This window comes from Anser anser (assembly GCF_964211835.1).
Source record: "Anser anser genome assembly, contig: HAP1_SCAFFOLD_127, whole genome shotgun sequence".
In the NCBI taxonomy this organism is placed as follows: domain Eukaryota; kingdom Metazoa; phylum Chordata; class Aves; order Anseriformes; family Anatidae; genus Anser; species Anser anser.
In genome coordinates, this window is record NW_028153864.1 from 51,201 (window position 1) to 74,012 (window position 22,812).

General features: G+C 35.9%; 1 pseudogene across 1 annotated transcript in view; it reads left to right on the plus strand.

Moving 5' to 3' along the window:
- The window catches only part of LOC310891290 (adhesion G-protein coupled receptor V1-like), a 74,362-nt pseudogene that overhangs the window by 13,694 nt on the left and 37,856 nt on the right, over positions 1-22,812 (plus strand). Inside the window, exons 9-20 of the transcript in view lie at positions 5,559-5,591; positions 7,341-7,467; positions 7,556-7,741; positions 9,591-9,771; positions 10,386-10,549; positions 11,187-11,310; positions 11,701-11,967; positions 14,454-14,580; positions 16,676-16,893; positions 18,117-18,861; positions 20,216-20,589; positions 22,422-22,598. The product of the transcript in view is annotated as an adhesion G-protein coupled receptor V1-like (transcript). The remainder of the gene's footprint in view (positions 1-5,558; positions 5,592-7,340; positions 7,468-7,555; positions 7,742-9,590; positions 9,772-10,385; positions 10,550-11,186; positions 11,311-11,700; positions 11,968-14,453; positions 14,581-16,675; positions 16,894-18,116; positions 18,862-20,215; positions 20,590-22,421; positions 22,599-22,812) is intronic.

The window sequence follows — 22,812 nt, forward strand, 5'->3', positions numbered from 1 at the left end:
GGTCAGAGAGTGAACCGAGGAACAGGTGGTCTGTCCTGGAAAAAGAAGTAAGCAAGGAGGAGATAGAATCTGAACTTTTCTCTAGACCTTGGTAGCATCCCTCACTTCAACTAATTAGCAGAAGCCAAGAATGAAATGACTGCAGAGATCATCCTTTCAGTACTAGACATGACTCTTCAAATTAGGGTTGAAGGATACTGGCAGGGTTACGTGTACGCCCGTGCTATTGCTTTCAGCCTGGTTGGTATTTTGTGGACAAATAGAAGATTTCAGTTTCCGAGGCTGGCAGCCAGCACCTCACAGCAGTAGTGAATGAGCATGAAAACAAAGATGCACTGTGCTGTAGATGTGCTTGTACTGTTCCGTAAATTGTAGCATAAGTCAGCGAGAAAAGAAAGCATGTAAGAACTTTAATGAAACTACAGACATAGACATATGTTCATAAGCATTCAATGTATTGCAATTATTAATAGCACGGGTAAAATAATCAAAATAATTAGTTCTAACAAGGATGTATTATTTACGGCTTAGTGGTATTGTCAAGGCAGTTCAATTTTAAATAAGCTTTAAGTGCATCCATAACTATATTTTTTCCAAGCCATTAAAAACAATGTTATCCTTTCTTGCTTTATGCTCTCTATACTTAGACCACAGATATTAAAACTAGCTCTGAATTTTGTCCACAAACTGGAGGAAAATGTATAACATGAAAAATATGATTCCAAAGAACACAGATGAGTAATGATGAGTAATGAAGGAGCAAGAGAGTCTTGTATCTGCTGAAGCTTCTTTATATTTTCTTTTTTTAGGAGCAGATTCAGGTTGAATGCCTGCCCTATCTGAATAGGCCTGAATTGAGACCAAGCATAAATAAAACCAGATGTCTGTAGTGAAATCTATGTGAGAAAGGAAAGACCTTGGTCTTCTTGATGAATGTAGGTGGAACAGGCCATGGAAATTGTGTGTGTGCTTTGTGAGAGCATATATGCATACTAGGGCTGTTCATTTTACCTGGTAAGCACAAACAGAAATCATTTTTTTTTAAATCTGATTGCTGTTTTTTCCTTCTACACAACGTAATCTCTCACTGGCAGTTATCAGCCCCCCAGTTAAGGTGCAGACAGCTATCAGTTTGGCACCTGGCACAACCAGAGGGCCAGAACCTGCAGGGTATGTGGGCTGGGGACGTGGCCTGTGTTTGTGCTCATGAGTGAGTGGTGGTGAGACTGAGAACTTGGAGACTTTGGGATCTGGGGATAAATCACTTTTATTTTGTGGAAGTGATAATCAACAAACAGACAACTGTTTAGGCAGTCCTTATGCTCCAGCATTTTTTGAGTCTTAACTCATGGAAGTTAGGATGCCAGAACAGATCCATATGCATATGTTACGACATAAATCTCATTTACTATATATAATAAACTGAAGCAACGTTATTTGAAGATTTTTATTGTTCTAGTGATTTCTGTGATGGGATACAGATTTCCATAGGCTGACATTCTGTCATCAGTTTATGTGGAAAATGATTAGACCTATGAGTTATGAAGTAATTTTTTGAAAATTACAAATGTAAAATACAGACTTGACTATTTCACTGTGAAATATCTGGCAGTTTTTAAACATTTTTGGGTTTTAGAGGTTGCTACATGTCAAAAAGTTAGAAAAGCATAGGAGGGCCATTTAAATCACTGTGTAGTGTTGATGGACAGGGCTTAAGGGTTTATGTGTTGTGGGTTACTCACTGCCATACTGCTTAATGGAGCTAGGATTTTCTCCTTACTTGGTAATTCCCTTTGGTTAGTGTCTGTTTCAAAACCATATCTATCTTACTTATGTAAATTTTCATAGAATCACAGAATAGCTTGGGTTGGAAGGGACCTTAAAGATCATCAGTTTCCAACCCCAGTGCCATGGGCAGGGATGCCACCCATTAGATCAGGTCGGCCCACAGCCTAGTCCAACCTGGCCTTGAAAACCTCCAGGGATGCCTCAAGGGTTTGATCAGACTGCGTTTTAATGGGGAAAAAGTCATTTGAAAATAGTAGAATGTTGAAATGAGTGCGCTGGACACCTACTGCTTGTTTTCATTACTTCTCAAAATAACAACATATCTCTCCTGCTATGACTCAGAAAAATTAAAATAGCCTCAAAAATCAAATAAATGATGGATTAAACCTGGAGAGAAGGTGTTTCCTCTGATGAGAGGCACTATGGAAAGTCTAATGTGGCAAATCCTACTTTAATGCAGTTCTTTAGAGCTAGAGCCTGCCTCTAATTAAATCAGTAGATAATCCTGAAAAAATTGAAGAGGGGGTGAACACTGAATGCAAGCAAATTGAGTAATGTTCCACAAGCAATTTCACTTCCCCCTTTTTGAGATACCCTGATAGAAAAGAAAGTCTTTTAGAGAAGTGTGGTTTAATAATGACAGCCATGTAGATTCACAGTGGAAATTAAGTTTCTCATGTGTCTTTCAGAACACTCAGGTTCTGCAGAAATTCCAGATTTTGTCAAAAGTTATTAACTTCAAAGCTATTTTTCATTTATTTATTTAATTATTTTGTGGTTCTAGTTAGTTCTTAACATTGAAATTCTCATGGTACCTTAAACTTAGTCAAAACTCTAATTTCTCCTATTTTCTTGTACTGCATGTTTAAAAAAGTGTAAGAAACATTTTGAAGCTCCTGTCAGTTGTCCTAATTCATCTGTAGTTCTTGCTACATAATAATTATGATTTTTTTTACTGAAAGAATTTCCCTAATGATCAGTCATTTCACATTAGTCTTGTTGTATAAGAAATGCTTTACACACTTTGAGGTTGTATTTCTTTTGGCAGCATCATAAGCATTGCCAGGGTTTACTGTCTGTGACGATATGAAACTTCATGTCCATACATAGCCATTTTACAGGAAAAAATAAGCTGAGGATAAAAACAGGGAAGTGGCTTTCCCAGTGACTGGTATCACCTTATTCCTGGTCAAGAGTTCTTTTCACTAGCTGGAGGAGCTGCTGGCCACGGTTAAGCCACCATGTCAAAGCAGCTGTTTTAACTTTTATTGCTGCTTCTGAATAGCCCTCTTTGTCCTGTTTCCATACTGCTGTCAGAGGAACACCTAAAGAGCTGGTTTCACATACCACGAGGAGTGAAACGGGACTGAACTGGACCCGTGTAGTGTCAGGCAGTCTGGGAGCATCTCCTCCGTGGTGTAAGGGTGGTATATGAACGCCCCTCTGTTCTTCGAGGTTGGAAGTGCACGTGGCAGGGGATGGGGCTGGTGTCCTGGCAGCTCTCTGGTGGCACGGACCCTGTGTCCAGCCCCGTAGCTCCTCCGGGTCGATCTGAGCTGGCTGCTGGAAGTATTATGCAGCTATTTGCTGAACGCTTCACCTTGCCTGGTTTAGCCCTGTATGGACTTAGGTTTAGCACATGAAGAGTACACTGAACCGAAAAGCAAGCATTTGGATTAAAAGGATAAAAGTTTGCAGGATGTGAGTATGATAATTGCATTACAATGTAATTGTTCAAAACAATAGAATTGGGATTTTTTTTTTTTTTATTATTCCTAGAAAAAAGTAAACCTGTGAGAATACTTTACAACAAACATTTTGGATTTAAATTTAAAATGTACTTTCCTAATTTATCTTTGTTCTCTTAATTCTTCTTTTTTTTTCAATACTATTTTTTAAAAATTTCTTGTTAGGGATATGCATTCTATGTTATGAAAAGTTACATGTATATGCCTTAGAGTATAGATATAAAGAATACTACTGAGTGCACCATTCTTCGAATCACAGAATGGCTCAGGTTGGAAGGGACCTTAAAGATCATCCACTTCCAACCCCTCTGCCATGGGCAGGGATGGCACCTACTAGATCAGGTTGGCCACAGCCTCATCCAACCTGGTCTTGAATACCTCCAGGGATGGGGCAGCCACAGCTTCGTTCATTCATTGTTTGCTTAACAGCATCTTGGAGCTGGAAACCTAAACCTAGCTGCTTCTATTAAGTTTCTGCATAGGATGTTTTATGACTTTTTGGAGAAGTAACTAACATTACTGTGCCAGGGCAGTGATAGCGGTCTGACCACTCATGGTATCAGCCAGAGAAAAAAAATGACCAGATAATAAATAAATAAACAAACAAACAAACAAATAAGTAAATAAATAAAAGGATCCAGGTGTTCAAGATGGGGTTTGTATGGAGAAACCACCTGAACAATGTTCTTTTTTACCAGTTGATGGACTGAATTTTACTGGTTGCTTCCTGACCTGAAAGCTGTCTAGGTTTAATACATATCAAAAGCTCACTTGATATAGTGATTCATTTTTATTTTCTGTTGTAAATTATTTTACTAACAGCTTAGCGATATAATTAAATTTTAGCATTACCAACTCTGGAATCTTCTCCTTGATCTTTTCATTGTGTTAATATTTTGCTGTTTTTTGAATGCTTTTGCATGTTTCTGAGGGAAGGGAGAATGTCTCAATATATACCTAGCTTCAGTGAATATCAATAACAAATTTCAATTAATTCAGACTTCCTATTCGAAAGAACGTCTGTGAATGTATTTACTTCTCAGAATTTAGAGTGAACTCTTGTCTGTATTGAATTCCAAATTTAAATTATTTTTGAGATTAGTGGAGCCCAATTATCACCTTACAAACACTGTTTTAATCTGTTTTTGGTGCTTTGATAGACGATACAGTTTTTGTATTTAATGTATTTTTGATTAAGAAAGCCAAAATACATGATTACTATTGCAGAATAATGCTGCCCTTTTGACTGACTTCATGTGGCAGTTTTGTTATAAATGCTTGGTTGAAACTTGATTTAATTTTTTAACCTTTGATTAGCAAATACCTTTTCCTTTCCCCTTTTTCTTTTTTTTTTTTTGTCCCTTTATTTCCTTGTCCCCTCTTTTTCCCCTTTTTCTCCTTCTGCTTCTCTTTCTTATATTTGTATTTATGTTATACATGTATATATACTACTTTGGTAATCTGATTAACTAAAAAATTGTTGTAAATGAGGTTTGCTGTGATTTTGTGCCTAATTACTTTTCCTTGTGTACCCATCAGTACTCTTTCTGTGCTTATCTGTTTTTATCATTACTTTGTCAGACTGATGAAACACCATATCACAGAGGCACGTAGATGTATTTCCCTAATAAAGGGTTATAATCGTGGATGGCTGCTGCAGTTGTGATCACGCAGTCAGTAATCAAGCTCTTTGAGGAGGGCTTGGTAGGGAACACCTTGAGTGGCTCTTGACATGCTGAATTGGTCATGGGGTCACTCCTCCTAAGTGGGAACTGCCCACTTGCTGGCCTTTGTCAACAGGAAAATGCCAAGCAAGCAGGGTTCCCATAAAAAGAACATTATAAACTTTTGGAAAGTAAAAAGAAAGCCTTCTTTTTTTTCTTTTTCTTTTTTTTTTTTTTGTCCCTTTTGTTAGTTTTTTGTTCTTTTATAAGATGGGTAGTATTGAAATTTTAGTAAGTGGCACTTTCATTACTTTCTACATCCTCTTTTTTTTTTTTTTTTTTTCCTCTGTGTTGACAGGGTAGAGACAGAAAGGTTTGTCGTGTTCTTTGGGTAAGTGCGGTGAACTGTTTTCTGTCCTCAGTGAATCAATGCTTTGTTTCAGAAGTGGTTGGTTTGGACAGAAACTGTCTTTATCATTTCTTTCCCCCCCAAGAATCACGTCTCTGCATCTCTTCAGACAACGCATGCTTCCCCTTTGGTGTTTCGTTTGATGGCATGGGGTTCTTGCTTGAAGGCATTTCTTTATGTAGGATCTGTGAATGATGAAAGTTATGAATGCATGGCTCAGTGTTTGATATTTGAGTGTTTCATGGAATAATGAATTAATTGTTTTAAACTGCTACAAATACAGTTTGCCCCAACTAAATGGCTGAACTGATTAGAGTTACAGAGTAATTTTCTCTAGTCAAAGACAAGGAAAGTTATCTTGATTTAGACTAACATGCATATAATTTATATAACACAGGTTATTTTTTCTACCGACTTTTTTTTTTTTTAAACATGTAACAAACATGAGCACGTTACTCTATTAAATAGGTATTACCTATTTTGCATCCTGTACCCTGTCCTGTAGACTGTGCTACAACAATGCTAAGTTGTTTTTGTGTGTGTAGGTTCCAGTTACTTAAAACGTGCTTCTGGACACAGTTCTGGGCCTGATTTCAAAAACTGGATATAATAGATCACATTTCTTCATGAAATAGTGTTTGATAAAGTCTAGGTTGTAGCACAGTGAAAGCACAAAAATATGTACAGTATGCAGGACCACGATTTCATTGAAAAATACAATACTGACAGGAAACGTGAAAGATGCAAAGGAATCTAAGTACCTAAAACTACATGTAATAAATCATATGCAGACCATCAATCTGAAGGTGTATTCTTGATGCATCCTGCAATAGTGCTTCTCTGGAATTTTTAATATAAGAAATTTAAAATGATGAAAATTACTGCTTCTGAGGAAAGGCAAGCAAGTAATATGCAAGGTTCATTACTGTTATCAGATACTGCCCATTCCTGTCACAGAGTACGATCAAGATGGGTGTAGGAGAAGCCCAGAGAGAGAAATCCTTTACTGAGAGGAATCTGAAGTATGCGTATTTGGTCAACGTACTTCATTCTTGCACCATTCAGCATGTGCTTTAAAGGAGTAATGAGAAAGGGGAATGAGTCTGAGCTACTGAGAGCAGGTCCAACATTTTGTAGAGTCAGACAGGGATCCTACAGGTAGTCTCCACATCTACAGAAGGCAGGCTAACACAGAGCTGAGGATGAAATCCATGGTATCGAGGGTCAAATTTCTGCCTCTTTATGTCAGTAGTAAACTTTGACAAACAAAGCAATAATGGAAATTTATGCTTTTCAGTGTAATCTCAGCATAGGTGATTTTGGAATTTCCTTTATACCTTGATCCAAGTACAAAGTAGTTCTGAATTTAACTAACTTTTTTTTTTTTTTTTCCTGGCACTATTCTGTTTCTTTTCCTGTGTGTTGTGTGCATGTGTTATCAAAAACAGACAAACAAACAACAGAGTTACTAGCTATAAAAAGCTAATCAGAAACAAACAAACAAAAAGTTACTTCAGAGGCAATTATTTATTTTATTTATTTATTTATTCATTTTTTACGAATGGATAAAACATTCTGATGTTGTATCATTCTTAACTTGTTTTAATCCTTGTAGGTAACTGTTGGCTTTCATAATTTATTCATAAAATTTGTCAATATCCTGATCTCCTCTGTATGGATTTGCTAAACAGAGTTGCAACTTGAAAAAAACCTCTTACCTTCCTTTCTCAGGGTCAGTGTGGAAAATCAGATACTGAAATACGGGTTTACTACTTGTGAAATTACAATTTTGGAAAACGATGATCCTGGAGGAGTGTTCGAATTTTCTTCCTCTTCCAGAGGTCCCTACAGCATCAAGGTAGCTATCCGAGTAACGTCACTTAAACATTACAGACGACTTAGTTCTAACAGAGTGCTAGAAAAAGATTAATTTTATTTTTTTGCAGGAAGGGGAGTCTGTTGAGCTGCAGATTGTTCGCACTAGAGGAAGCCTCATCAGACAGTTTCTGCGCTACACTGTAGAACCAAGAGATAATAATGAGTTTTATGGAAGCACAGGAATTCTGGAGTTTAAGCCTGGTGAAAGAGAGATCATAATTACTCTACTGACAAGGATGGATGGGATTCCAGAGGTAAGAATTAATATTTTTCTCTCTTTAAATTGCATTCACATACATATTTGTTTGTCACTTACTAAAATATAGATGGTTTCACCTGTAAATACCAGCAATTTTTCTGTAACATTTGAAGGCTTTCTTTTTCTTAAGTGTGAGAAATAGATAGAGGAGGAGTGACTGAAAGGCCTATAAGATAGTCAAGCACCATATGAAAGCACTTTATATCAATACAAATCAGGTCTTGTCAGTCTTGCCTGAATATTCATTTCTCTGATATCTCTATTGTTTTGTAATCCCAGAAATCTGCACAATTTGAGGCATGTGTCTGTTGCTTTTCTCTTTGCTTTCTGCTTTTCTGTAGCTTGTTCCCTTTCCTGTGCATCAGCCATCCTGGATTCCATCAGGAAGTTTGCAAGGGTTTGATTTTACCACATTTATGTTAACATAAATTTTAGCTGCTGTGATTCAGCATTTTTTGCTGCCTTTACATGCACATTCCTATGCTGTATTTTGCATAAGCAGTTAGTTGTGTTTGTCTGATCCTGCTAATGAGCTGATCTAGGAGTAAGATGTCAGAAAGCCAGCTTTACAAAACATAAAGGTTTTAGGAAGGTTAATAATCTTTTTGTAGGGCCAGGTGGTCATCAGTCATGGATTGAAGGAGGGATGGAGGACCATATGATGAGGAAATCAGGGGATCACAGCAACTCCAACTTCAATTGCATAGGCTGCTGTAGAAATTCAGGTTTCTTTTCCCTACATACTCCAAAGAAAGGAGACATAAGAAGTCTGAACTCCACTACAGAAGCCAGGAACATAAGTTAATCTAGTAAAACTTAGGCACTAAAACAGCGGGTTATTTAATAGTTCCATTCCCAGTTTTTACTAGTTCATCAGCAGGCTGAGATAAAAGTATTTCCCTGCTTACAGCAGTATTATTAGACTAGGTAAGTCATCCTGCTGAAACGCTCAGGCAAAAACATACGAATTGTAGTGTCAGGACTAAAAAATAAGGAGGTCCTTTTATACTCTTCTATCTCCAAGAGTGGCCAAAAGCCACATACATGAGCAGGACATATATAATCACTTTCCTCCAGAATGCCATCCCAGCCTCCAATGGTGGGCAGTCCAAGGATGTCTGGAGTAATGGATGGTATCTTTGGGTGCCTTCAGATTTTCTTTCTGTTAATTGAAGCAGTTACGCTTTGAACGCAGGTAAGGTTTTAGCATCCATGACATTCTGTAGTACTGAACACCATTGTTTAATTGAATTGTATGTGAAGAACCAGTTCATGTGTGTTTCTTTACTGCTAACCACCAGCCAGTTTCACTGAGTTCTCCCCAGTGTAGAGTAATGCTGTTTTCTAGATAGATAAATGCAATATTTTTTTCTAATGTTCTCTGATACTTTTTTGAAAGTACCATGTCCCATTAGATTAATAAAGCCAGTTGATCAATTCTTTCTAAATTAGCATGCTGTCCATGGTTTAAAAATCTTTGCTTTACCTGTTACAAAGCCAGGAATCTTAAGAAGTCTTGGAGGAAAGAAAATTTACATTTCAGAGTGTGTTACAAACATTACTTGTGAAATTATGCGATTCTAAATTAAGTACACAAAATAAGTCCTTGCTTATAATAATAATAGACTCTTGGAGAAACTGATGCTTTTAGAGATAGAAAGTTCTAACAATTTCCTTTATTTGATAGCATTATACAAACGTTTATTGCATGTAGAATGTGTGTGATTTCATTTTAAGTTTGTATCCCTTTCTGCCTGATGGGGGACTGTGGACTATAGACCATTTTGTTTTTGATGTGGATGTTGAATATGTATTTTTGTTCTGACTGAGTTTCCCTCTTCTAGCTGGATGAGCTATATTCTGTGGTACTTAGTGGCTACAGTGAAATGCCAGGCAAGTTGGGGAATGCCACAATGGTCAATATAACCATTTTGAAGAATGATGATCCGCATGGTATCATTCAGTTTCTACCTTACGAACTAACAGTAACAATAAGTGAAAGCAAAGGAGAAGTCATCCATACCGGTAATTCCTTTTTATTAGAGTTACTTCTTTATCTGCTGTCTGCTTCTGCAAGTCTTATTTTCCCTGTTCTAGGATAACAGAAGTCTAGGAGACTTCTTACTAAAATCTCCACTCAGGACTTTACAGATTGGTACAATGCCAAGCAAGATGAGCAGCGGAGAGTGAAGTGGAGAAGTATGGGTGTGGAAAAACAGAGGGATTAACTGAGTAAAAAGGATTGCTAGAGAATTTTCCAGACAGGAGGGATGGAGTACTGATGTATGTGCAAAGTGCAACGTGGAGGTAGTAGCTCTGTTTGTGGAGAATGAAGAATGGGGTGTTATATAAGAGAAACATAGAGTTAAATCTTCCTATGGGTGATTTTAATTGATCTATTCAGTTATCAATTACTTTTACAGGCAAGAATTAACATGTGAAATTAAAGCAGTTTGCACTGCTTTAGTAATCTGTCTTTGTGTGTCCTTTTCTGTAGCACTCCAACATGTTACTGGTTTCATAAGAAGTGAAATTGGTTATTATTGTATTTCCTTTTTCTCAGTTTCAGATGTTTCAGATGTTCCTTTTTGATTTCTGTTGCTCTGAATATGCACACTGACTCTGTTTATGTTTTTTAGCTGTTTACAGAGTTGTAAGAAATCAAGGAAACTATGGAAATGTTAGTGTGTCTTGGGTTGTTGATCCAGCATGTACCAATGACGTCTATCCAGAGCAAGGGACTATTTTATTTGATAATCTGGAGTTTTCAAAAAATATCACCATTTACTCACTGCCAGATGAGGTAAACACTTTTACAGTGTTTTGGGGTGAGAATATGGGACAAAGAGTAAGTACTAAAACATTAGAGTATAAGGAGAAAAAAGGAATGTGTGTTTCTCAAGAGCCTAATAACTTGTAGGAAATATCAAAATACTTGGGTAGAACTGAGATAATGTCTGCAAATCATAGAGAAATTTCAGAAGCTGTGCATACCTCTAAACAAAAAAGGTAGAAGCTGAGAGTAATTGTACTGTGGTAAAGTTATAGGAAAGTTTGACTGAAACTCGTATCTTGATAACTGGAATCCTAATTTCAATCCTAATCCTATATGCTGATAAATTTGAAGTAATATAAGAAAGATTACACCTAATGATAAATAAATAAAGCTGTAAAAAAAACTACATGTATCAGAAACATAAAACTGGAAGGTAACTTTTGGGTCATCTGTGCAAGATAAAGAGGAAGGGACTTACTTACAAAAACTGTAGATGGATGATAATTTCTGTATAACTGTATGAATTATCATCCCTCTTGAGACACATAAGGACTGACAAATAAAAACAACACTCAAAAATCTCTGGCTTATTAATCCCCCTAACTTTTCATTTTAAATTCTTCAGTGTTTTGTATGCTAGAAATTAATGTCTTAATACTTTCAGGTGCCTGAAGAGGAGGAAGTATTCACCATCAGTTTATTCAATGCTACCGGTGGAGCCAGGCTGGGCAATGTAACCACTGCAATTTTACAAATAACAAAGAATGATGATCCCATTTATTTTGCAGGTTAGATATTATTGTTTATAAATGTGGAATACATACACTACCTAAAACGGACTTTTTTCACAAACCAGATCATTGCGAAATCGTAATCCCAAAAGAGCAAGTGGAAAAGCTCCCCAAACTTTTTTTTTTTTTGTATTTAATTTATATTTGTTTCCTTCAGAACCTTCCCATTTTTTTGTGTGTGTCATTTTTCTCTTTGTTGATGTTGAGATCAGTTAGGAGGCAAGGTACAAAATATTCTCTCGTACCTGAATTATTTCCTACCTTTATCACATACATCTTATTGTTTCATTGAAGAGGAAGATCCTACTAGAGAGAATTAAGAAAACAGAGCAAATGCAAGCAACTCAGGCTTGAACTCAGACAGATTTGTTGCTTTTGTATTTTCAGAACCTGTGACAGTGAGTGTTCAAGAAGGAAGTGTTGCAAACTTTACAGTCCTAAGGAATGGATCTGCTGATGTCGCTGTTGTTGTCCAGTATATTACTGTTAATGGAGATGCAACAGCTGAAGAGGGAGACTTTGTTCCCAGTGGAAAGAACAGTGTCATTTTGTTTGATGTTGGAGAAAGGGAGCAGAATTTATCTGTGTATATCAACGATGATGATACCCCTGAAACTGATGAAACATTTTATATTATCCTTTTCAATTCTACAGGTAAGTCTTCCTTTTTTTTTTTTTTTTTTTTGCTGGCAATTTCTTAGTATCTTGGTCTTATCATAAAGCAATATTTAAATGCCAAGAATTATACGAATAATGTTTGCTTCAAGATTTTTATACAATAAATGCATACTGTGTTTGAATTTTCATCCTTAATTATTTTATTGGAAACAAAAATCAAATGATAGAGTTGATACTTTGCCTGCAAAAACAACTGGAGTGAAAGTCCCTTTTCAAATATAAATGCTCCAAATTAGATGGACTTCAATACAAAAACACAAAGCAAAAAAAAAAAAAACAAAATTTAGTACCCAACAGTCTTAGGAAAAGAGGTATTCTTTTAGTTATTTTTTTCATGCTCCAGAGTGTATTACAAAACTACATGATTTTTGTAAAAACAAACAGAACTGCCATATTTTGGAGGAAGGGTATGTAATTGCTCTATTTTATTAGTAGCGAAAAGTATGCATACATTTTTTTCACTCTGAGACTATAGTTTTAAAAGGCTTAATTTGCAGAAAAATATATGTCACAATTTACCCAGGGGACCACCTCTAAAGAAAGGATTTATTACCTTAGAAATAACGTATTTTTGTTTATTTATTTATTTTTCAAAGTTTACACTTAAAAAGGAATGACCAAAATTATTCAGCCCATTCCTCACGTTTTTGAAATACATATCTTTTAGAATAAATTATCACTGTTATGTAATATACATGAGAAAATAAAAGTGAAGTATAAGAAATTCATAATTTTTCCAGAGCCCTAAGTATTTAATAAAGACCCTCCCCACACCTAGCTCCAACAAAACTCATGGTGTTGTGGGAGAGTCATTTGCAATTGTGTTATCAAATTTTAATTTACTGCCCTTCATTTTTTACTGTTCTCTAGTTGAGAGGTAATAACAGGCTCTGAATCTGCTGCAAATCTTTGCAATGCAAAGCAAAGCTGTATTGAATCAGCCATTGAAACCTGAGGGGCTGTAATTTAATAAAGCAAAGAAAGATGATGGCAATTAACCATCAGACTATACCTTCAGATTGTGTGACACGTTCTCAAAGTAAAATACCTACCAGGTATTCAATTCAAGATTAGGAAACCTAAAATTAGATTTCTTCATCTGTAAGCACGCTAAGCATCTTAGTTCTCATTACAGTCTCTGATGGTCTTAGTCTTTAGCAGTCGATAAGACTGAAGTGATTGAGGTCATGCTACAGTGGACACCCTGCGGCTGGCCTGTGAGTTTCTCACAAGGCAGCATTGATCTTGAGTTGAATCCTTCCCTGAACATTGGTAGCAGGCAGCCAGAGGTTGACAGGGAAAGCAGTAATTTGAGTATAAGGCAGCTAAGCTATTTCCCAAGGTCGGCTGGTATTCACTGTAGTACCCAGGTCTCTTATAAAATATCAGACTAGGGAAAGGATTAGACAAAACCATTCTTCTTCCTTCATAAGTTTTCTCTTTTGTTGTCTCTTTCTACTTTAATAACTTTCTTCAGGATCTACTGGTAGCTCCCAATACTACCCCATTGGGAACATATCATGGCTTTTCTCCTAGCACATGGGGAATGGGTATCCATAGCCTCCTTTTTCCTCTAAAATGAGCATCATATAGTTTTACAGCCATTCTAGAATCACTAAGAATAAAGAATATTTCTATACATATTCCTGAAAGCAAAAGTTGGTTTTCTTTCTATGATTGGTTACATACAGTGGCCTTGACTGTTCTGAAATTTTTTTGGGGACTGTTGTTCCTGAGAGAAAATACAAATAGAGGTATATGAAGTGAGAGGAATAAGCACATTGTTTAACGTGGAACAAAATTTAGTCGGACACTTTCAAAGAAGACAAAAAATGGGGTGGGTGTGGACACATTATGTTCATCTATGGACAATGCAATGGAGTTAGAATTAACATCCCTTAATATTTACCTGTACTAATATGCACACTGAAATCCTGCTAGCTTCCCATCTACATAATAAGAATCTTATGTTTCTTCCTTTTAGATATTCTTTGATATGGGAGTGAATAAACTCTTAGACATTGCTCATAGCTTGTATTTAGTTTAAATGCAATACTTTTCTTCTAGGTCTAAAGAAGGTCGGGGCTCTCTGAATACCTTACTCTTTTATTCTGTACCTCTGAATATCTTATTCTTTTGACTTGTCCAGATGATCAAACAGAAAATGTTACCTCACATAACAACTACATGCAAGGATACTGTGTAGTAAGAATCACATCTTCTCAGTTCATGTCATTTTTCCTGAAAATCTTACGTCTTGCTCTCTGGATGGTACACTACTTAAATACTTTTACTCTGATTTGCCTGCTGCTGAATACCTCAAATTCTGTTTTTCACTGACTTTTATAATTGTCCTTTTCTTTGTATAAAAGCAATTGTAGTGAGTAGAAAACATAATTGGATTTAGAGTTACCTACATTTCTGATTCCAATTTTAATAATAATAATTGTCCTCTTTTTTAGGAGATACAGTTATCTTTAAGGCTGGAATGGCAACAGTTATTATTGAAGCAAATGATGATCCTAATGGAATTTTCTCTTTGGAACCTTTAGAGAAGCCAGTTGAAGAAGGCAAAAGTAACATTTTTTGGTAAGTAACGTTTAAAGAATATCTTTGCACTCTTTTGGAACTGGTGTATGTGGTACTTTATAAATAGCACTTTGATTAAATCAAATGCACAAGTGTGCATTGATAGAAGTGCACTATAGAAAAACAGTTTTACAAAATTTTGGATTAAATGATTTGTAATGTGTTGAAGACATCACCTGTAATACTATGGAGTACACAGTAAATATTAAAAAGTGCACAGAAGCTCATGTTGAAATGTAACTAAATAAGACTTCAGCATTGATGTTCTGTTATAATCTCAGGAACCTGTAGATACAGAAAAATCTGAATGATTGAGCACAATATAACCTAGGCTGACAGAAAAAGAAAAAAAACCACTCAACAAATAGCTAAATAAAACTGTGTGGCACTAGGTGGCTTTTTGTACCCATCTTTGAAATTTTCAACTGCAAACTACTGTATTCTTTCTTTCTGTTTTTGTATTTTTTTTTTCTTTTATCTGTTAATTACAGATTGAAATCTATACTTAAAGTCCGGATGTGACACTCTTCATTAGTCTGACCTTTGAAAGTATTTTCCTTTGTGCCACCATGATATATTGAAGAATTAGCAGGGTTAAAAATTGAATGCACTTGGCATCTCGCCTTGTTACATTCACTTCATAAATTTACTATGGGGTTTTAATTGGATGAAAAAATGATTTTTCGTTAAGAAATCTTGAGACAGGCTGTAAAGAGAAGTTAGGTCACAATAAATGCGATAGTGCAAATAGTTAGGGAAGAGGTTCTTCTTGCATTTAAAAAATCATCCTTTTTTTTTTGTCTGTTTGTTTTAAAGCCTTGAAGCAGATGCTTATGGCTGTGAATTGGTTCTTTATGCTTGTGTCAATACATCTGAAATATGAATAGTCTCAAGAAAAGAGGATATTAAGTTCATTGTGTGTTTGTTGTTGTGCTGTTCACTGTTTTGGGCTTTGTTGTTTTTTTGTCCTTTATAGTCTAATCTGCAGGATAATTTTTGTGGATTTGGTGGTGTTAAGAATATTGTTTTGATGTAAACATGCTTATATACAGGTGCTTTATGGAATTATAGGATACCAAGATCTCCAACATCTGAGGAACCTGCTCAGTCATCATTGATAAAATATATTTACTAGGGATCTGTCTCTTCCATACTGTCACTACTTTGACAGTTGTGTAGCATATAAAAAAGTGGTCAAAGTAGCATGTAACCAAACCACCGAAAACACAGAGGTTTTAATGAGGTAATTGGAGTTAGTGCAGCAGCGCTACACAGCTGGGATAGAGCACCCTGGTTAACGCCACAGAAGAAAAACCTTTGGAAGCAGAAACAACATAAATGTGTTGCTGTGGCTGGACTAGTTTAGCTGAACTAATTCTTCAACCTGATATAATCTATTTATAAGGCATTTTATGTCACCGTGCAAACCGACAGAAGCAAACTTCCTGTATGTAAGCGCACTCTTAATAAAGGCACTGTATGGGTCACTTTTTATTTGTAGTGCCTTTTTGAAATTAGTGTAATTGTGTTAGCAGATAGTTACCAAAAAAAAAAAAATCTTTTCATTTACTACGTTCTTAATCACAAATAACAGTAGATTTCTGAAAGCCGTAGAATGTAATTCTAATTTAATACAAGTGTAAGAAAAAGTTTAAGTAGACTTGATGACTGAAAGGAGAAACGTTTGTGGTTAAATGTAGATGATTCTCTTTCCTGTCTAAGAGTGTCCAAGTATATTAATTTTTAATGTTAACTTTCTGAACTATTATGCATTCATATTTATTATTATAAATTGGAATTACAAGACACAGTGATGTGTAGCTTCACAGTAGTATTCTGCATGGACCTGCGTATGCTACTTCTGTTTTCTAAAGTACGTATTCCGGGAGTAGAATTGTACTGCAAACGTGGTTGCCTTTAAAAGGAAGGCTTCATGGAACAGTTGTAGTATATTAGTATTTTACTTTATATTACATAGTATATTACTTCTTACTGTAAGGAAGATTACAGTAAAAGGAGTCTCCACATTTTCCTTTTCTACTCAACGCTGATGCATGCCTGCCAGGACTCTCATTCTTTCTGTATCACTGAACAGGATTTTGAGACACAGAGGACACTTCGGCAATGTTTCTTTGACCTGGCAGTTGTTTGATTATAACTCTGCACTGAAGCCAGGAGAAGAATTCTATGAAACTTATGGGACTGTGTGCTTCATGGATGGTGAAAGGTCGAAGTCAATAACACTACGTGCCATTTCAGATAGAATTCCTGAATTCAATGAATTTTACATTCTAAAGTTGGTGAATGCTTCAGGTATTGTCTTCCATATCACCATTTCCTTCATATCTGGTAGAAAAGAGTTATGTTTAATCAATCAAAAAGAAACCAACACTAGAAAGAGCATTGCTTTGAATCATGTCTTGATATCCTATGCTTTTCTGGTAAGGTTTTAGGTCTTATTTTTCATTTAATCTTGATTTCCATATATAGAGAGTTACTCAGTTCCCGAATTACTGTTAAACACATTTTGGTGATCTGAACTTTAAAAGGGATGCCTCTTGGTTTTTGAAATTAAGCTTCTTAAAGTTCAGAAGTTTCATTTCAAAAACCAAGAGTTCTGAATTTCAGATACATAGATCTCCATGCACAAAATATAAAACAAAGATACTAACAAAGAAATAACAAAGGTATTAAAGGTTATGTGTGTCTACCATAATAGAGGTTGCTTTTTTGTTTGTTTGTTTCCCTAGAGGAGGTAAAATACTTGTAGTTACCACTTCACATGACTTAAATTACAACTTTAAATTGCTACTGGACACATTTCCTAATCTGGATTAATTCCACTTTAGTACTATTCATGGTCTTCTGTGCTCTGATACAAGTGAAAATGTGTGTTGGCCTTTCCTGTAAGTGAAGTCCATACGGATGTACAAAAGATTTCCTGCTTATAACAGGTAGATCACTGTACACTTTGAACACGGAGATTCTCCATTCACAACATGATCTTCATATCATGAATTCTTACTGTGCAAAGATAGATGACTAACACCAGGACTGGGCAGCAGTTTTAACACACAACTGGTTACTGTTTCTGCAAGGTGTATGTACTTCTGTATCAGAGGCAACAGGCAAGATTTTGCCATTCTCTATTCCTGTAAGTCTTTGAGCAATACAAGAATTGAATTTGGCCCCCATGCTTATCAAACGAATCAAAGGTAACCTACCTTATTGGCTAATTAAGAAAAGATGGACCTTGTCATGTTTCACCTGAAAGACATCTGTGTGTTTTACAGCTGAAAAATAGCATGTGGGTTTGTTTTCTACTGAAATTACATCAGCACAGTGTTTTAAGAATAATACAATTAACCTATGTAATTTTCAAGTTAGATCATTTGCTATAAGTCCAGAGGATCTTAAAGGAGGGTTTGAGGTTTTTTTAGAAACTTGTTTTATTAAAAAAAAAAAAAAGTACTTTGAAACTTTTTTCTGAGTGTGTTGTTTAATCATTAACTTTTACTCTAACTTCTATTACGCAGGTGGGTCTCCTGGTCCTGGTGGTCAGTTATCTGAAACCAGTCCTACTGTAACTGTCATGATCCCTTTCAATGATGACCCTTTTGGAGTGTTTGTTATAGATCCAGAGAGCCAGGACAGAGAGATAGTGGAAGATACTCTTTCTGAAGATGACCTTTCCTATATTACGGACTTCACCATCTGGAGACAGCAAGGCACCTTTGGTGTTGTCCGACTAGGTTGGGAAATACTGTCTAGTACCTTCCAAGCTGGACTGCCATCAATGGTAGATTTCTTGTTGCTTGGATCATTCCCAAGCTCAGTACAATCACAGCCCCACATGAGGCGCCATCACAGTGGAACAGACGCTCTGTATTTCAGTGGAAAAGAGGATGCATTTGGCATTATCGGTCCTGAATACCCATAACAATGGAAATAATGCAGTAACCAATTTTACATTTTCAGCTTGGTTAATTCCTAATGTCAGTACAGATGGCTATATAGTTGAAAAGGATAACGATAATGGGACTTTATATTATGGTGTGAAAATTCAGACAAATGATTCTCATGTTTCTGTAGTGCTTCATTATACAGCATTAGGGTCCAATATGACATACATGGCTAAAACATCAGTCATGAAATACCTGGATGAGAATACTTGGCTTCACGTTCTGATTACTCTGGATGAAAGTATAATTGAATTTTACGTTGATGGAATTCTAGTTCTGGGAGGAATGAAGAGTCTAAAAGGAGAAGCAATTCTTGATGGTGAGCCTTTGCTATTTTTCTCCATATATAAAGCTCTGAAATGCATAGTCTAGCCACTTCAAAGGTGGAAGAAATACACTGAAATGATTATATCTGTTAAGTTAATTGAAAGGAATGGATAAGAATTCTTTGAGGATTTTCAGAAAGCCTATGGAAATTGTGTGAATGTTCTAAAAAATTCAAACTGCTGCGATGTTGAGTGAGAGTAGAGGACTATTAATTGTATGGTGTACTATTTTATTTCTGCTTTTAAAATTCCAGGTTGAAGTTTAAGAAATCAAATTTTCCATTTGTAAAAAGAATAGTACTTCTGCAATTAGTAATTTCCATCACACTTGCAGTACTGTAGCTAAGCTGAGAGGCTGAGAGGTTTTTTTTTTTTCCCTCCCTCGGTTTCTAGAACAAATATATGTGAAATGCAATTATGCTTTTATTGCTAGAAGGATATGTCTGTGCTGTAAATTTTCTTTATTAGTGGGGATGGCGTGTGTCTGGGGATAATGCAATAGTAAGGCAAGTATGTCATCTCTCTCCGTTGAATGTTGGGTAATACACAGTGGTGTGCATAGCAGCCCAGTTTTTCTCAGCATCCTCCACTTTGTGCCCTGGGACTTTTATCAGTTCCTGTGGTTGCTCATCTCTACAACTGCCACTCAGTGTCATATGTATGACAATACACTGAAGAGCACAGCTTTTTTTGTTTGTTTGTTTTCTTTCGTTTTCTGAAAGGCAACTGAAAACAGCTGATGTGTGTGTTTTAGCACAAGAGCATAGCATGGCACAGAATAGGATAGAGTAGGAATGAATATGAGGCAGCTGTGATCCTATAGTTTGGAGACAGAGAAATATAAATGCTGTTGTAAAAAGAGTTTGGAATTTGCATGGAATTACAGTGTGGTGGATGAAATGGATGTCCAGAAGGGTTAATGCAGTAATCATGAGTATCATCAGAATGGATCAGCTGCCCTAGCAGAGGGAAACAAAGTAGGATTTGTTCAGCAAAACAAGGGCTAAAAGGGGTTGCAGTTCTGCTCTGAAAATCTGTGGAGGAAAGAGGGAGCCTCAAGTCTCTAAGACTTATAAAAATGAGGGATGATGATAATGTGCTGCTAGAACTAATAGGATGAAAAACTTGGACAGCATAGGATGGAATTGTTTGGCCTGTGAGGACTTACCTGTAACATTGAGATGAGGCTCAAGGAACCTCCTGATTTTGGATCTCAAGATCAATATGATTCCTCATCCAGGGACAATGAACAGTTTACCATTGGTTTTTAAGAAAAACAGGTAGTCAGTTGCTGACTGTTTCATACAAATACAATAACATGAGAAAAAATTATAATTTCCTTCTCAGGTCCAGGAATAGTAAGAATTGGAGCAGGAATCAACGGCAGCAGTAGGTACACAGGGTTAATGCAGGATGTAAGGCTTTATGAGCGTAAGTTGACACGAGCAGAGATCTATGAACTTCATGCAACTCCTGCAAAAAGTGATGTCCACCCTGTCTCTGGGTATTTGGAGTATTGGCAAGGAGAGACCAATAAATCATTCATCGTGTCTGCAAAGGATGACAAAGAGGAAGAAGGAGAAGAATTATTCATACTAAAGCTCATTTCTGTGCGTGGTGGAGCTCGAATTTCACAAGAAAACACCACAGCAAGATTAAGAATACAGAAAAGTGATAATGCTAATGGTTTATTTGGCTTCACTGGAGCATGTATCCCTGAGGTAAGGTGGTCATAATGGAAATTGTAGGTGATATTTCAGGCACAGAAAGCTAAATGGCAGGACCAAGTGACCTGAACAAACCCTAGATTTTGCAGTGTTTGCTTTTGTGGTTAAGCAAAGTTTTCCTAGGATTTGGAGATGCATATGTTCTGTTAATACAACCTCAGTTCCACTGGGATTTACTATATAATTTTAAAAAACTAAAGAAAAAAATGGTTAAGAAAATTTAGTTTACTATATAAACTGAAGACTAAGGCTTAATTTTTTTTTTCTAGAAAAATATTTTACCTTCACTTCTGTTACATTTGAGTTACCAGTTAAAATGTAAGATTTACTTCTCTGGTTTTTTTTTGAGAATGGATTATTGCAAAGATTTTTATTTTAGTTTTCTGTGTCACATGATGTGTTTGAGATAATTTTACTAGAGATCATGCAATGACAAAGTGTTATGGATTTTTCCACCTTCATTTGCTGTCATAAACTAAGTTATAATTTGCATATGTTTGATGTCAGTTGGTTGATTTAGTAGTGGTTTTTTTTGTTGTTTTAGTTTTAACAGATGAAATCTTTTTTCAGTGGTATCCATTCTATATGCAGAGTGTAAACTTGCTACTTTTTGAGGAGGCTTGAAATAAACATAAATCATTCTTTACTTCTTTAATCAATTATAAGGGGGAATAACATGATAGCTATCTCTACTGGTATTGGATTATTTTGTGGAAAAAAAAATTTAATATAGTTTTCATTTGGGAACTCTTATGAGCTTTAATTACATTCTTTTTTAATCAAAGTGCTTATGATGTTTTTAAAATAACTGTCTTGCCTGAGTGATACTAGTTTTCAGTTTGGTTCAGTTTGCTTATTGTGTGCCTACCATATGCTATGATAATAGATTCCTTCAGGTTCAAGTACCTCTGATACGCTGTGATGCCACAGATCATCAGCCAACCATGAAGAAAAAAAATAATTATATGGCACGGTAATTGTTTTGCACCTATCATATGTCCATTTCACCAGGGAAGTATTAGAGCTCTTAGTGGTGATGCAGGAACACAGCATTTTTTTACCAGTAGTTTAACTGTGCATATCTGTCTACTAGGCAGCTGAAGTCACACACAGTATCTATGCTTTCTTACAAAGCAGCCCTGAAATTTATCTAATGCATAAGATAGCTTTAACCTTTCCAATAACTTTCAGATAAAATTATTTTCTATGTTAATTTTATGAACGTTATTTTCTAAAATAGAAGGTCAGTACCAATTAAAGCTTCATTCCAGAGATGTGACGTTGTCGCTGCAGAAGTCATGTTATCTGTGAAGATACAGAATTGTAAGGAGGACAGTAGAAGAGAAAAATCTGTTTTTCTGAATGATGATGGTATAGTTTATTTCTATCCATAGTGTGTCTGGTTAGAGAAAGTGCTGATCCAAATCTTTCTTTAAATTATTGCTAAGGAAAATTACAATATTGACGTTATTATAAAGCAATAGTTTCATTTGCTTTCGACAGGTACATTTCAAGCATATTGATTCTGTCTCTGACGCATAGTTTTAGGAAAGGGGTTGTGTCCAGGACGAACTGCAGTGTATTGTTATTTGTTACCTTAATAGTCCTCAGGGAGGCATCAGACTTTTGCAGATTCCACTAGGATTGTTCTGATTGGCATCAAGGTCAGTTTCAGCTTCCTAACACTCCAAAAGAGCTGAAAGTAACATGACAGCAATTTTTTACTTGAACATTTGTCTGGCATTAAATATTTTCGTGTTATTTAATGAAATTGCCTTGATTTACTTTGACAGTAATAAACGTTCCAAATTTTTGCTTTCTTCCAGACTGCTGATGAAGGTTCCACTATATCCTGTGTTGTGGAGCGTACAAGGGGAGCCCTAGACTATGTGTATATAAAGTACATTATCTCACAGGTTGATTCCACTGGCATTAATTACTCTGTTACCGATTTTTCTAATAGCAGTGGCACTATCACATTCGTTCCTTGGCAGAGATCAGAGGTAAACCCTACCTTCCTATTAACAATTCATCCTGTCCTTTACAAACCTCCTGGAAAATACCTTCTGAGGGTGCTTGGCTGGTTTGCATACTAGAGAGTGTTTACTTCACATGGCTTTTCTTCTTATTATTTTTTATTTTGTTATTTTATGTTGTTATTTTTTTGTTATATATATATTTTCTTTCTTTCTTTTTTTCCATCCCTGACAACAAGAA